This window comes from Sus scrofa, chromosome 2 (assembly GCF_000003025.6).
Source record: "Sus scrofa isolate TJ Tabasco breed Duroc chromosome 2, Sscrofa11.1, whole genome shotgun sequence".
NCBI classification, from domain to species: Eukaryota; Metazoa; Chordata; class Mammalia; order Artiodactyla; family Suidae; genus Sus; species Sus scrofa.
The window spans coordinates 43,801,156-43,817,025 of NC_010444.4; positions in this window are offsets into that span (position 1 = coordinate 43,801,156).

The following is a 15,870-nucleotide window of genomic DNA, read 5'->3' on the forward strand; positions in this document are numbered from 1 at the left end:
TTTTTTTTTGTCTTTTGTCTTTTGTCTTTTAGGGCCGCACCTGCGGCATATGGAGGTTAGGGGTCCAATCAGAGCTACAGCTGCTGGCCTATGCCACAGCCATGTAGGATCTGAGCCACGTCTGCAACCTACACCACAGCTCACAGCAACGGGATCCTTAACCGGCTGAGCAAGGCCAGGGATTGAACTTGCAGCCTCTTGGTTACTAGTTGGGTTTGTTAACCACTGAGCTGCTACGGGAACTCCCAGATTTTTTTTTTTTTTTTTTTTTGACTGGCCCAAATAATGTAAATTCAGGCTTCAAATTCTTGTGAGAACCATCTTGTGGCATAAACTTTTCTGCACTGGTGCCAAGAATCAAGACAGGCAGTTTTCCTTCCAGCCTCTCCTGGGTCAGAGGTTCGGGCTTATTTCTAGTCCACACGTATACTGAGGATGCAATTCTTTAGAATCCCAACTTTTGGCTGGCAGGCTTTTCTTTAACTTTCCACTTCAGGCAGGCCCTCGACTTGGTTTTCATTTAGCAGTACCACAAAGGCTCTGAGAGCCATGCTCCTTTTCATCTGGTTTAGCGAATGGCCTCCAAGTAAAAGCCTGCTTCTTGAATTTCTACTTTCATTTGATTCCTAGAGTCTTATTCCCTTGCCAGCTCGTTAGAGCCTTTAATAAGGTGTTGTCTATAATGTATTTACTGTTTTCAGTTGTTTTCAATAAGGCCAATTAGGGCACCCTGTATCTGGCACATGGCTAGACATGGAAGTTCCAGGGGCTCTTACCCTTCTGCATGATGAATTCTACCAGGGGAAGGCAAGTTAACATCTGCCTTTTCTCTGTCTTTCTCCTATCTCTGGTACCTTCTGAGGCACTAGAACCCAGCAAGATAGAAGCCCCATCCTACTCTCCATTAGTAGGTGTAGACTTACTAGTCTGATTCACGCTGCTGTCCTCTCCACTATTCCCACTGTGCCTAATGCTCTGGCCATGCCTGCTCCAGTTCTGCATCTTCCTCACGGCCCCCATTCTGCTGACCCAAATCAACCTCATCAGATTCCCATACCTGGCACAGAGATGAGTTACATCGGACTGCACTTGATCTCTGATTGCCAGTTCCTTTCCGGGAGGTCTCTTTGTCTGCTAACATTCCTGTCTGGCCCGATCCTCCCTGGGACAAACATGGACGAGCACTGTACCCTAACCCGTGCTAGAGCCAAGTGTTTACAGTCATGTTTCAGAATGCAGCATGCAGTAAGAAAGGAAGAAGCACAAACTTTGGTCCCAAAGTATCAAAGTTCACAGCCCGGAACTTTACCACTTAAATTGTCTCTGCCTCCATTTCCCCACGTGAAAATAACTTTTGTCAGATTATTAAAACTACTGGAGAGGATGTATATAAAGCAGCTTTTACAAAATAAATGTTTTAATTTGGTACCAACTGACAGAAGAATATAAACAATGGCTATGGTGTTTCTGTGGTTGAGATTGTTATTCTGTCCTGTGAAGACTGGATTTTGAATAATTACAGAAAGAATAAGTCTGCTGTTAGCTATCAGTGCTGATGTATGAAAGGAGAATCAATTATCTGCTGCCAAAATGGAATGTGGACTAGTGTGGGATGTAGGAGGATTGACAGCCAAAATACTAAAACCAAAACTGAGAATGTGGCAGAAAAGAGAACTTGGGTCAAAGCAACAAACACCACCTGGGGAGCAAATGGTAAATCCTTGCCGTTTCTTACACTGCTCTTCCCTCCCTCGCCCCTGGCAGGCATTACTAATCAATGATGATGAAAAGAATAATAGTTCTTTACCAAATTCATTTATTTATTCCCCAAAATAATTCCACGATACAGGTATTATTTTTGTTAGACTTTTACAGCTAAAGACACTAAAGCATGTAGAGGAAATGTGTTTAAGATAAAGCAAGCAACAGAGCAGCCTGGCTCCAGAATGCAAGCCTTTAGCCACTTATGATATGTTTCCTCTGTAAGAAGAGTATACTATCCTGCTCTTAAGAGACTTCCCACCCATATAGCCATGCAGGAAGCCACTAACAATTATCTGAGTTACCTCCTAAAAAAAAAAAAAACAAACAAACAAAAAAAAACAAACAAACACCCAAATCTGACAACTGACTTTCATCCAACAATTAAAAAAAAATGAGTGAAATTTGCTTAAAAATGTAATTTCAACTCAAATCATACAACTCTTTCTTACGTTGGGTGAGTATGGTGTAGAAGAAATAGTTATATAAAGATCGAGTTCCTTTTCAGAAGAAAAAAAAAAAGAAGCAATTTCATGGTTATCAACATTTATACCAGAAGAATTAATGGAATTCTTTTCATTTGTTGGTAAAGATAACCCCAAATTTAGATAATTTCACTAGCAAAAAAAAAAGTGCAATAATAATTCACTTTCTTGTCTTTATTAAGTAACAACAAAATCTGAGTTCTAGAACTTTCTTCTGGAGGGTGGGGGTGCACTACACTTGCGGCATATGGAAGTTCCCTGGCCAGGGGTCAAATCAGAGCTACATCTGCAGGCCTACACCACAGCCATTGCAATGCCAGATCCGAGCCTCATCTGTGACCTACACCACAGTTTATGGCAATGCCAGATCCTTAACCTACTGAGCAAGGCCAGCGATCAAATCTGCATCCTCATGGATACTAGTAGGGCTCGTTACTACTGAGCCACAACAGGAAATTCCAAGAATTGTCCATTGATATGTATGGAGCAAGCCCCAAATAAAGGAACTGTGTGTTTTAGTTCCCTGAGCTGCCTCTTCTCAGTACATGGATCTCCATTTAAATCTACTGACTCACCAAAGATCCACAGAACCTAGATGGATGAGAATTGACTCTGGAAGAATGTTCAGAAAGTCAACTTATATCCAGGATCTGAGAAGATTTCCTTTCCTGCTACACAAGGACAGAGCATTCGCTGAGCCAGGCCCAGAAAACAAGAACATTGTATTGTATGGTTACCAGACGGCCCCTTCCCCTCTCTTTGGAATTTGACAAGCAAATTGGCATTTGTGCTGCTGAGACTGTCACAGAATAGTGATTGTTAATTATACCCTAGATGTCCTGCCTCATTCTGTCATGGATGTATTATGCTAAATGTGTGTAGTGAGCAAAAGATCTTAAATTTGATTTCAAGTTGCATATCTCAGCCTGCTGCCAGACCCGCCCCAGGGCAGAGAGCCTCTAAAGCAGGCTGTTGAGAGTTTGGCTCCAGAATTCCTGGTTCTAACTTAGGCTGGGAAGTATTCAAAGGGTCCAGAAGATGTCAGTATGAATCCTTGAGTCTCTCCAGGTCAAGTACTAACACATCAAATTACATCAGCTACTGCCCTGGAGAGCTCTCTCTAGACAGGCCGTTGTATGAGCATTAACTTCGGAGACAATATCTCCCCTAAGGATCTACTCCTCTCATTGGTCAAATTCTGACCTCATGTCTCAACCCCAAAGCAGGATGAATAATGCAGTCTCGGTTTTAAAGAACTTCAAGAGACAAACAGGTGAATACAAAACAGGCAACATACAAAAGCAAGTTAAATAGTAACCTGAAAGTTACAGAAAGACTCCCAGACATTCTTACAAGCGAACAGCCTGGAGTTTCACCTGCTTGTCTGGAGTCTCTCTTGTCCAGGGTTTGAGCCGTGACTCGACCTAAGATTCAGCAAAGCGAAGGAAGCCTTGATTTTACTTATTTTTTTATTTTTTTGCTTTTTCGGACTGAACCTGTGGCATATGGAGATTCCCAGGCTAGGGGTCCAATCAGAACTACAGCTGCTGGCCTACACCACAGCCACAGCAATGCCAGATCCAAGCTGCATCTGTGACTTATATCAGAGCTCACAGCAACGCCAGATCCTTAACCCACTGAGCGAAGCCAGGGATCAAACCCACAACCTCATGGTTCCTAGTTAGATTCGTTTCTGCTGCACCATGATGGGAACTCCAAGGAAGACTTGATCTTAAAGGTAGAAGATAACGCACAGCTGAAGTGGGCCCACATGGTCCACTGTGGGAAGGAGAGGAAGGCCCACCAGCACGTTCAAACTCTCCAGAAGGCCATCAGACTCAGTTGCCAAGAGATAGACAAGGAGATGGCCCTCCTGGGCAAGATCTTAGAGAAGGTGAAAATATCCACCGATCATTTGACTCAAAGCTACCAGCATGGATGGAGTGATGGGAACCTTACCTGAGGAGCAACCTCAGAGAAAGAGACACAGACTGCCTTCACCAAGGACCACTTTCTTCCTATTTGGTGATGTGACATCCAGCATCTGCAAGCATCTTCTACTTTTGCTGGCCAATTTCTTCACTACTCTCTGAAGAATCCCTGTGGGAGAGCTCCATGTCACTGCCAAATACTAGGCCCTTGAGGAAAATTCTGGAAAGCAAGATAGGATTTGTCTTCTGGAGGTGGGAGATGAGGTTGCATGTAAATTTTAAGGAAAGGCCTCCACCTTCTTTTCTTTCTTGCCTTTTTCTTCCAGCCTTATCCATGGCATATGGAACTTTCTGGGCCAGGGATGGAATCTGAGCTGGGCTGTGACCTGCACCCCTGCTGCAGCAACATGGGATCCTTAACCCAGTGCACCAGGCTAGGAATTGAATCAGTGCCTCCACAGAGACAAGCCAGGTCATTAACCCCCTGAAATACAGGGGGAACTCCAAGACCTCTACTTTGCTTGCCTGCTACAAGGGCCTTGGAAACGTCTTGTTCAAAATTAGGAAATTGGGAGTTCTGGTTGTGGCACAGCAGAAATGATTCCAATTAGGAACCATGAGGTTTCAGGTTCGATCCCTGGCCTCGCTCAGTGGGTTAAGGATCTGGCGTTGCCATCAACTGTGGTGTAGGTCACAGACACAGCTCAGATCTGGTGTTGCCATGGTGTAGGCTGGCAGCTGCAGCTCCGATTCGACCAGCCTGGAAACCTCCATATGCTGTGGGTGAGACTCTAAAAAGCAAATAAAAAATTAGGAAATTGCCTGCAAGGACCTCTATAAGGAAGCAGCTAACCTAGTATGAGGCAGTGAATTTCCTCGGATGGGTCATGTGTTGCGTTTCTCAGGACAATCCATCTAAATGAAATTTCCCTGAAGAACTTTGAACTTGAGAAGCTCTGTAGAATGATAGGTAAGCTCATTATTAAAATTTAATATGTTTAAGGCATAAAGAAGAAATGTTTTCAAAGACTCAAGAAGTGGTGTGCCCCTCCTCCCACCTTGTCCTTCAAGGCGTGTCTGGGTTCAAGGGAAAGCACAGCAGAGCTGGAGATGTGGGAGAAGCCTAGCCTGAAAAGTGGAGCTGACAAAGACCCTGAAAGCTTCTCTCTCCCTCTTTCCTGGCCTTCCCCAAGGCCAGAAACCTGAGGAGCCTCACTCACATGTAGTGTCACCCCCATATCCTGGCCATCATCCACCGTTACCATGGTCTGCACCAAACTGAGAAATGACTCTGCTTGAAAGATTGATATGCCTGCAGTGGGACCAATTTAGTCTCAGGATGGAGGAGAGATCACAGACTTTAAAGAAAATGCCATGTAAGTGATGTAAGTAAACTGACAATCTCATTTTTAAAATATGTGTTGGCAAAATGTGAAATATGCAAATAGCCCTTTATGGATTTCTGTTTGGACTCCGTGGTTTTCTTTGAGGGCCTCAAGTCTAAGACTTACAAACACACACATAAATATAGTCTCTAATTTCTGCTTTTATCCGTCATGGATAGCCTCAAACTGTATAAAGAATCACTGATAAAAATCACAAGAAAGGAGACAGAAGACTGTGGACATAAATAGAACCTCTACAAAGGGACCATCAGAAATCTCTAACAAAAAGGAATTTTAAAACAATTGTTCCCAAAAGCTGTCATTGCGTTAAAAATGGAGCTGATAACATATGGCATCTACTTTGATTTGTCTTTGATGCTTAACTCTGAAACTAGGCTAAGGGAAAGCTATTTGAGAGATTTTTCTGGTATTGATCAGAACTGCACCGGATTTCTACTTTGATTATTTAAGTTATATTTCATTGTCACATTCCTATTCACTTTCTCCCTGAAATAATCTTCATATCTACTGCTGTAATTTTAACAAATGAATAAATAAAATTTTTTTTATCAAAGCTTAAAATTATTTCATTTGAAATGGGAGTTCTCATCGTGATTCAGTGGTTAACAGATCCAACTAGGAACCATGAGGTTGCAGGTTCGGTCCCTGCCCTTGCTCAGTGGGTTAGTGATCCGGCGTTGCCATGACCTGTGGTGTAGGTTGCAGACACGGCTCGGATCCTGCGTGGCTATGGCATAGGCCGGTGGCTACAGCTCTGATTAGACCCCTAGCCTGGGAACCTCCATATGGCGCAAGTGCGGCCCTAGAAAAGACAAAAAAGGAAAAAAAATTATTTCATTAGAAATGCAAACTTAAGTGTGAGAAAAAGAATGTGTGTGTGTGTATATATATATATACATATACAGGTCACTTCGCTGTACAGCAGAAATTGACAGAATATTGTAAATCAACTATAGTAAAAAATAAAAATCTTTAAAAAAATGCAAATTAAAGCTATATTTTTCAAACAAAGAGAAAGTTCAGAATTTGTCAAAGTGCTATACTTCTGTTTTTAAGATCAAGCATGATGTTTGGACTTATGTGTAAAATACTTGTGCACCAAAGTGGAATGTTCATGGGCTTAGTGTCAGACAGTCTTTGTTCAAATCCTGTCTTCCATGACCAGTTTTGTGATGTTGGGCAGGACGAAGAGTCTCTGTGAACCTCAGTTTCCTTATATGTAAGAAGGGATTAATAACTATTAGCACAGTCATTTTAGAAATTTAATGAAGCTGTGGACATTATGGTACCTGGTACAGAGCAGGTGCTCAAAATAGGGCAACTCTGGAGATAGTAGCTGTAATTTTTTGGACCCAAGTCCTAGCTCCTACCTTAATTTGCTGTCTAATTTTAGGCAAGTCTCTTTACTCCTAAGTGTACGATGTAGAGATGGGACTAGATGGTCCCTACATCCTTTGCAGGAAAAAGTTTCTGTTTCTAACAAGTTATGGATCTAATATTTGAGGCACTGTAAAAAGGGTCAGGGAAAACTGCATAGATGCAAACATGAGATTTGGTTGATTTTAAATGTAGCCACATTTACTGTCATCAGGCACTGGTCTAAAACTTTTTCATTTATGAACACATTTAATTCTCACAACTCTATGATTAAAGCATTATCATTACCCTACCTTACAGATGAGAAAACAGAAAAGCACAGAGAGGTTATGTACCTTGCCCAAGGTCACACAGTAAGTGGCAGAGCCAGGATTCAAACCAAGGAAAGACGTAGAACTCTTATTTGTTTTAACCAGTATGCTTTATGGGTTTTCTAAGGAGATTGGCTTACTGATAACTAACCCTCCGTCCTCCAGTCTCAATTCACAAGTAATACTAACATTTATTCATTATTACTTTTCTTTCCTGGGCCCAGAACAGACCCTTGTAATATGTTTGCCAGAAGACGATGGTTCTACATAGGTCCAGAGGCATAGTTACCTTCTAGTAAGTATCTGGTGCTAAGTGCATGCTTTTTTCCTAATTAATTAGCCTCTTAATCAAAGAAATGTGGTTTCAATCCTCACATTAGTAACAACCATTTGATTTTGGCAATATATTTCACCTCTCCAAGCCTCTGTTGCCCTATGTGTAATGAAAGATATAGATGGGAATCTTTTTAAATTTATTTATTTTTTATTGAAGTATAGTTGACTTATGATGTTGTCTTAAGTTTCAGATAAGCAGCAAAATAATTCACATTTTTGTGTGAATTATATTCATTCACATATATATGTGTGTATATATATATATATATACACACACAAACACATTCTTTTTCAGATTTCTTTCCCTTATAGGTCATAATGAATTATTGAATATAGTTCCATATACTATATGGTAGGTCCTTGTTGGTAATCTATTAAATATATAGTAGTATGTACATGTTAATCCCAAACTCCTAATTGATCCCTACAACCCCCTTTCCCCTTTGGTAACCATAAGTTTGTTTTCTAGTTGATTAAGAGTGTTGTGTCAATTTCTGCTGTACAGCAAAGGAACCCAGTCATATATATTCTTTGCCTCATATTATCTTCATCATGTTCTATCACAAGAGATTAGATATAGTTCCCTGTGCTGTAGAATAGGATCTCATTGCTTATCCATTCTAAATGTAGCAGTTTTCATCAACCAACACCAAATACCCTGTCCATCACATTCTCCCCACGCCACTCCTTGGCAACCACAACTTTGTTCTCAATGGCTATGAGTCTTTCTCTTTTAGGTGCATTTGTGCCATATTTTAGATTCCACATGTAAGTGATATCATGGTATTTGTCTTTCTGACTTACTTCACTTAGTATGAGAATCTTTAATTGTATCCATGTTGTTGCAAATTGCATGATTTCATTCTTTTTTATGACTGAGTAGTATTCCATTATAAATATGTACCTTGCTTCCTCCTTTTTTTTTTTTTTTTTTTTCTTTTCAGGGCTGCACCCACGGCATATGGAGTTTCCCAGACTAGAGGTCCAATTAGAGCTGTAGCTGCTGACCTATGCCACAGCAACAGCAATGTCAGATCTGAGTCACGTCTGCAACCTACACCACAGCTCACAGCAAGGCTAGATCCTTTTACCAGTGAGTAAGGCCAGGGATTGAACCTGTATCCTCATGGATGCTAGTCAGATTCATTTCCACTGAGCCATGATGGGAACTCCTGTTCTTTTTTTTTTTTGTCTTTTTTTGTTGTTGTTGCTGTTGTTGTTGTTGCTATTTCTTGGGCCGCTCAAGCGGCATATGGAGGTTCCCAGGCTAGGGGTTGAATCGGAGCTGTAGCCACCGGCCTACGCCAGAGCCACAGCAATGCGGGATCCGAGCCGCGTCTGCAACCTACACCACAGCTCACAGCAACGCTGGATCGTTAACCCACTGAGCAAGGGCAGGGACCGAACCCGCAACCTCATGGTTCCTAGTCTGATTCGTTAACCACTGCGCCACGACGGGAACTCCCTGTTCTTCTTTTTATAATTCTTACAGTTGGTAGGTTAGGTTGTTGATTTGAGATTTTTCTTCTTTTTTGAGGAAGGCCTGTTTTGCTGTATACTTCCCTCTAAGAACTGCTTTTGCAGCATTCCATAGATTTTGAATGGTTGTGTTTTCATTGTCATTTGTCTCCAAATTTTAAAAATTTTCTTTTTGATTTCCTTGTTGACCCATTTGTTTTTTAATAGCATGTTGGTTAGCCTCCATGCAGTCAGTTTTTTTTTTTTTTTTCACATTTTTCCCCCTTGGTTGATTTCTAGTTTCATTCCACTGTGGTCAGAGAATGTTTGAAACAATGTCTATACTCTTAAATTGGCTGAGGTTAGTTTTGTACCCCAGTACCTGATCAATCCTAGAAAATGTTCCATATGCACTTGAAAAGAAGCATATTCCGGTTTTTTTAGATGTGATGTTCTGAAAATATCAATTAAATCTAATCGTTCTATTATTGTGTCATTTAGGATCTCTGTTGCCTTGTTGATTTTCTGTCTAGAGAATCTGTCCATTGATGTGAGTGCAGTGTTAGTGTCTCCTGCTGTTATTCTATTCCCATCAATTTCTCCTTTTCTGACTGCTAGTATTTTCTTGTATGTATTTGGGTGCTCCTATATTAATGGCATATAAATCAACAAATGTAACATTCTCTTCCTGAATTGATCCTTTTATCCTTAAATAGTGTCCTACTTTATCTTTCTTTATGGCCTTTGTTTTAAAGTCTTTTTTGTCTGATATGAGTATTGTGACTCCTGCTTTCCTGTCATTTCCATTCGCATGAAATATCTTTTTCCATCCCCTGACTTTGAATTTATATGTGTCCTTTGCTTAAGGTGAGTCTCTTGTAAACAGCATATTGTAGGCTCTTGTTTTTTTAGCCAGTCTGCCACTGGCTTTTGATTGAAGCATTCAGTCCATTGACATTCAAGGTAATTATTGATACTATGTATTTATTGCCATTTTAAACCTTATTTTCCTGTTGATTCTATGTTTCTCCTTTGCTCCTTTCTTTCTTTGGTTGGATGATTTCCTTTCATTTTATGTTTGTGTCCTTTTGTTTTTAGTTTTTGTGAAAGCATTTGATTTTGATTTTTGGTTGCCCTGTTTTTCAAATATGTTAACCCCTTCCTATATCTGCTTGCTTTAGCCTGATGGTCATATACGGTCAAATACATTCTTAAAAGAGAGAGAGAGTGTCTAGATTTTCTTAATCTCCTTCCCCACATATTATGATTTTAATGTCTTTTTTTTAACATCTTCATGTTTATCCTTTTGCTGTTCCTTGTGTCTGTCGTCACTTTTACAAATAATTTATTTTTTCTTTTTGATCTATATACGGCCTTATGTAAGTGATGACTTTCCAACTGTGATTTCCTCCATCCTACATCTTATGTCTTTCCTATTTAGAGGAGACCTTTCAAAGTCTTTAAATATGTTTTGCCACTCCCCTCTGGCCTGTAGAGTTTCTAATGAAAAATCAGATGATAACTGTTCTGCAGACTCTTGAGAACAGGCAGATTCAGTCTGGATTCGGACAACCAAAAGAAGAGCCAAGACACTGTGGGTAGGTCTGACTACTGGCTTCACAAGTGGTGGTGGCAGCAGCATCAGTGACAGGGAAAGTCCCGCCCACCTTTTATACTAGTACAGAGCAAAGCTGGCAATTTGCCAAAATGTTACATAAGGGGTGGTCATCATCCTATCCTGCTGTGCCTGTACATGTGTAAACATCATTATGTAATACTTGCTGTATCATTCCTCACTGGAACAACATGGCAGCTAGGCAAAAAGAGCCAGAGTTACTCCATTTCCCCACGATAACCTTATAGGGGTTCTCATGTTATATTATTTGTAGCTTTTCCCTAGCTGTTTTCAGTATTTTTTCTTTGTCTTTAATTTTGGTCAGTTTGAGTATTATGTGTCTCACAAGTAGGTCTGACCCTATTCTTATGGAGTCTATGCTTTGCCCTGGGACCCAGTGCACCTGAAACCCTATATGTGCCGTCCAAGAGTGGAGTCTCTATTTCTTCCAGTCCTATGGAGGACTCCTACACACAAGCCCTACTAGCCTTCAGTACCAAATGCTCCAGGGGCTCTTCCTCCCAATACCAGACCTCTGGGCTGGGGAACCTGACATGGAGACTAGAACTCTGACTCCTGTGGGAGAGCCTCTCCAATATAGTTATTTTCTTGTCTGGGGGTTGCCCACCCAGCAGGTATGGGATTGCTTATATCACAAAAATGGCCCTCCTACCATCTTACTGCGGCTTATTCTTTATCTTTGGGTGTAGGATATCTTTTTTGGTAATTTCTAGTCTATTGCTTTGATAGTTATTCAGCAGTTAATTGTAGTTTTGGTGTTTTAGTGGGAGAAGGTAAGCTTAACTCCTTATTTACCACCATCTTGCCCAATCAGATTCTTGATATTTCAATTTTATTGAATTAACCAATGCTTAATTTGTGGTCCAGTATGTGATCTATCCTGGAGAATGTTCTCTGTGCACTTGATAAAAATATGTAATCTTCTGACTTAGAATGTAACACTCTATAATTATCAAGTCCTCTAGTATAATGTATCATTTAAGGCCCCTGATTCCTTGTTGATTTTTCTGTCTGGATGATATGCCTGTTAATGTAAGTAGGATGTTAAATCCCCCCCCATTATTGTGTTACTGATTTCACCTTTTATGGCTGTTAGCATTTGACTTGTTGTTGAGGTGAGCCTCTGTTGATGCATATATATTTACAATTGACGTATCTTCTTGGATTGACCCGTTGGTCAATATGTAGGGTCCTTGTTTGTCTCTAATAACAGTCTTTATTTTAAAGAGTGATTTGTCTGGTATAAATATTACTATTCCTGCTTTCTTTTGATTTCCATTTGCATGGAATACCTTTTTCCATTCCCTAAGTTTCAGTCTGTGTTTCTAGATCTGAAGTGTGTCTCTTGTAGATAGCATACATACAGATTTTGTTTTTTTTTTTTAAATGCATTCAGCCAGTCTTTCTTGGAGAATTTAATCCATTTACATTTAAAGAAATACTCAATACGTATGTTCTATTGCCATTTTGTAAATTGTTTTGGATTTATTTTTGTAGATCATTTTTTATCTCTTTTTCTCATCTGTTGTGATTTGATGATTATCTTTAGTGTTGGATTTGGATTCTTTTTTGTGTGTCTCTCTTATTACAGATTTTTTTCTTGGTTTGTGGTTACAATGAAATTTTTATATAATAGTCAATATTTGTAATGATGGTTAGATATTGCTGATTTGATTGAAATGCATTTAAATCTGCTTTCATCTCTTCTCCTTTCCTGATTTCCAGTTTTTATATTATTTGTGTAGGGATTATTTTCTACATTTACTGATGAGCTTTTCTTTTTCACAATTTTTTGATTTATAGTTGTGGCCCTTTCTGTTCTGCCTAGAGAATTTCTTTTAGCATTTGTGATAAAGCTGGTGCAATGATGCTGAATTCTTTTAACATTTGCTTGTCTGTAACATTTTTTATTTCTCCATCAAATCTGAACTAGACCATTGGCTTGGGAGAGTTTTTTTTTAAGTTTTATTGAATTACAATTGAGTTACAATGTTTTAAATTTCTGCTGTACAACAAAGTGATTTGGTTATACATATATACATGCCCATACCTTTAAGTTTCTCTTCCCAAATAGGTTATCACAGAATATTGGGTAGAGGTCCCTGTGGGGAGACTATTCTTAGTTGTAGATTTTTTCTCTTTCATTACTTTAATTATATTATACCACTCCTTTCTGACCTGCAGAGATTCTGCTGAAAAATCCGCTGATAAACTTATGGGGAGTGACTTGTATGTTATTTGCTGCTTTTCCCATGTTGCTTTTAATATTTCCTGTCTTTAATTTTTGTAATTTGATTACTAAATATCTCAGAGAGTTTCTCCTAGGGTTAATCCTTTATGGACCCTGTTCTTTCTGTACTTCAGTGACTGTTTCCTTTACCAGATTAGAGAATATTTCTACTATTATCTTTTCAAATATTTTTTCATCCCCTTTCTCTTTCTTCTCATTTTGGGATCCCTATAAGCTAAATCTGGGTGGATTTGATGTTGCCCCATAGGTCTCTTAAACTGTCCTCATTTCTTTTCCTTCTTTTTTCTGTTCTGCAGCAGTGATTTGTACCAGCCCATCTTCAAGTTAACTGATCCTTTCTTCTGCCTCATTTATTCTGATATGGATTTCTTTTTGTGTATTTTTTATTTCATTTATTGTATTTCTCAACTATGTTTGGTTGTTATTCATATTTTATAACTCTTTGTTTAAAACTTCTTATAACCCCTCACTCTGTGTATCCATTCTTTTTTTTGCACTTGTATGAATATTTTCATTTTTTAAATAAATTTTATTGGAGTATAATTGACTTACAAAGCTGTGTTAGTTTCAGGTGCACAACAAAGTAAATCAATTATACATATACATATGTCGATTCCTTTTTGGATTCTTTTCCCATATAGGTTATTACACAGTTTAAATAAATTACCCCACACTATAGAATACATCCTTGTTACCTATCTATTTTATATATAGTAGTACATATATATCAATACCAAGCCCCATGTTTTCCCTTTGTTAACCATAAATTTGGTTTCAAAGTCTTTGAGTCTGTTTCTCTTTTGTAATTTCTTTTATTAGATTCCACATTTTAATGACCTCATATATTTGTCATTGTCTGACTTACTTCACTTAGTATGACAATTTCTAGGTCCATCCATGTTACTACAAATGGCATTATTTAATTCTTTTTTATGGCTGAATAATATTCCATTGTATAAATGTACCAATTCTTCTGTTGATGGACATTTAGGTTGCCTCCATGTCTTGGCTATTGTAAATAATGCTGCAATGAACACTGAGGTTCATGTATCTTTTTAAATTATGGTTTTCTCTGGATAGATGCCCAGGAGTGGGATTGCTGGATTATATGGTAGTTCTATATTTAGTTTTTAAGGAACCTCCATACCATTCTCCATAATGGTTGCACCAGATTACATTCCCATCAACAGTGAGGAGTTTTCCCTTTTATCCACACCTTCTCTACAATTTTATTGTTCGTAAACTTTTTGATGATGGCCATTCTGACTGGTATGAGGTAATACCTCATTGTAATTTTGATTTGCATTTCTCTTTTAATTAGTGATGGGTATCCATTCTTTTCCTGAGTCCTTGGATAATTTTTACAATCATTACTCTGAACTATTTCCTGGTTAGATTGTCTATCTCCACTTCACTTAGTTATTCTGGGATTTTACTTTATTCCTTCTTTTGGAACATATTGTTCTTCTGTTTTGTTGTGTCTAAATTTCTATTTGTATTTTTATGTATGTGTTAGTTTATTTATTTTTCTTGACCTTGGAGAAGTGGGTCTCTGTAGTAGATGTACTATGTGTTCCAGCAGAAAGTCCCTCTCATCATTCAAGGGCCAGGGGCCAGCTGGACCCAAGGGTAGGTTGTGACCTGCATTTTCAGACTCAATTCTGTGGGCTGTTGATTGTAGTTTTCTTGCTTCTAGTCTCTGTCCCCTGATGGGTGAGGCTTGTCTAACAGCTTGCACAGGCTTTCTGGTTGGAGGACCCAGTGCCTGCTCACTGCTGGGTGGATTTGGATCTTGGCTTTCTAATGGGCAAGGATGTGTCAAGAGGCAGCTGTGGTCCCAGGAAGTCTTCAGGAAGCCTTTCAGCTGACGAGTAAGGCTGTGTTCTTCCCCTGTTACTTATTTGGCCTGAGGTATCCCAATGCTGGAGACTACAGGCTGTTAGGTGGACCCAGGTCCTGGCACCAAAATGGCAGCCTCCAAGAGAGTTCACACTGATAGATATCCCCGACTCCCTCTATCAGTAGTGTCCTCATTCCTAGAGAGTGAGCCACAACCACCTGCCTCTCCTGGAGACCACAAAGACCAGTAGGTAGGTTTGGTCCAGGTTCAATAAAGTCACTGTTTTTTCCCTGGGTTCCAGTGCACAGAGAAACCTCCAAGAGTGTGAGCCCTCCAAGAGTGATGTCTTTTTTCCCTCCACTGCTGTGGAGCTCCTGCATTCAAGCCCCACTGGCCTTCAAAGCTACATGCTCTGGGGGCTTCTCCTCCTGACCACCACGCATGGGAGTCTGTTGTTGGGCTTGGAACTCTCACTCCTGTGGGAGAACTTCCACAATATAATTGTTCTCCAGTTTGTGGGTCACCCACCTGAGGGGTATGGGATTTAATTACGGCATGAGTGAACTTCTCCTACTGTTTCCTTGTGGTTTCTTCCTTATGTCTTTGGATGTAGAATATCTCTTTTTGTAATTTCCAGTCTTTTTTATCAATGTCAGCAGTTGGTTGTGATTTTGGTGTGCTTGTGAGAGGAAGTGACCTAAAGAACCTACTCTGCCATCTAGTCACCTCAAAAAAAAAAAAAATTGGACATCCTTAAAGGACATATTTCCTCTTTTTTTCTTGTTGGAATTTGGGGATAATGTCAGAGCTGGATCAGCCATTTTCATTGGATGTAGATAGCACATATTTTTTTTTTTTTTGTCTTTTTGTTGTTGTTGTTGTTGCTATTTCTTCTTGTTTCTTGGGCCACTCCAGTGGCATCTGGAGGTTCCCAGGCTAGGGGTTGAATCGGAGCTGCAGCCACCGGCCTACGCCAGAGCCACAGCAATGCGGGATCCGAGCCACGTCTGCAATCTACACCACAGCTCACGGCAACGCCGGATTGCCAACCCACCGAGCAAGGGCAGGGACCGAACCC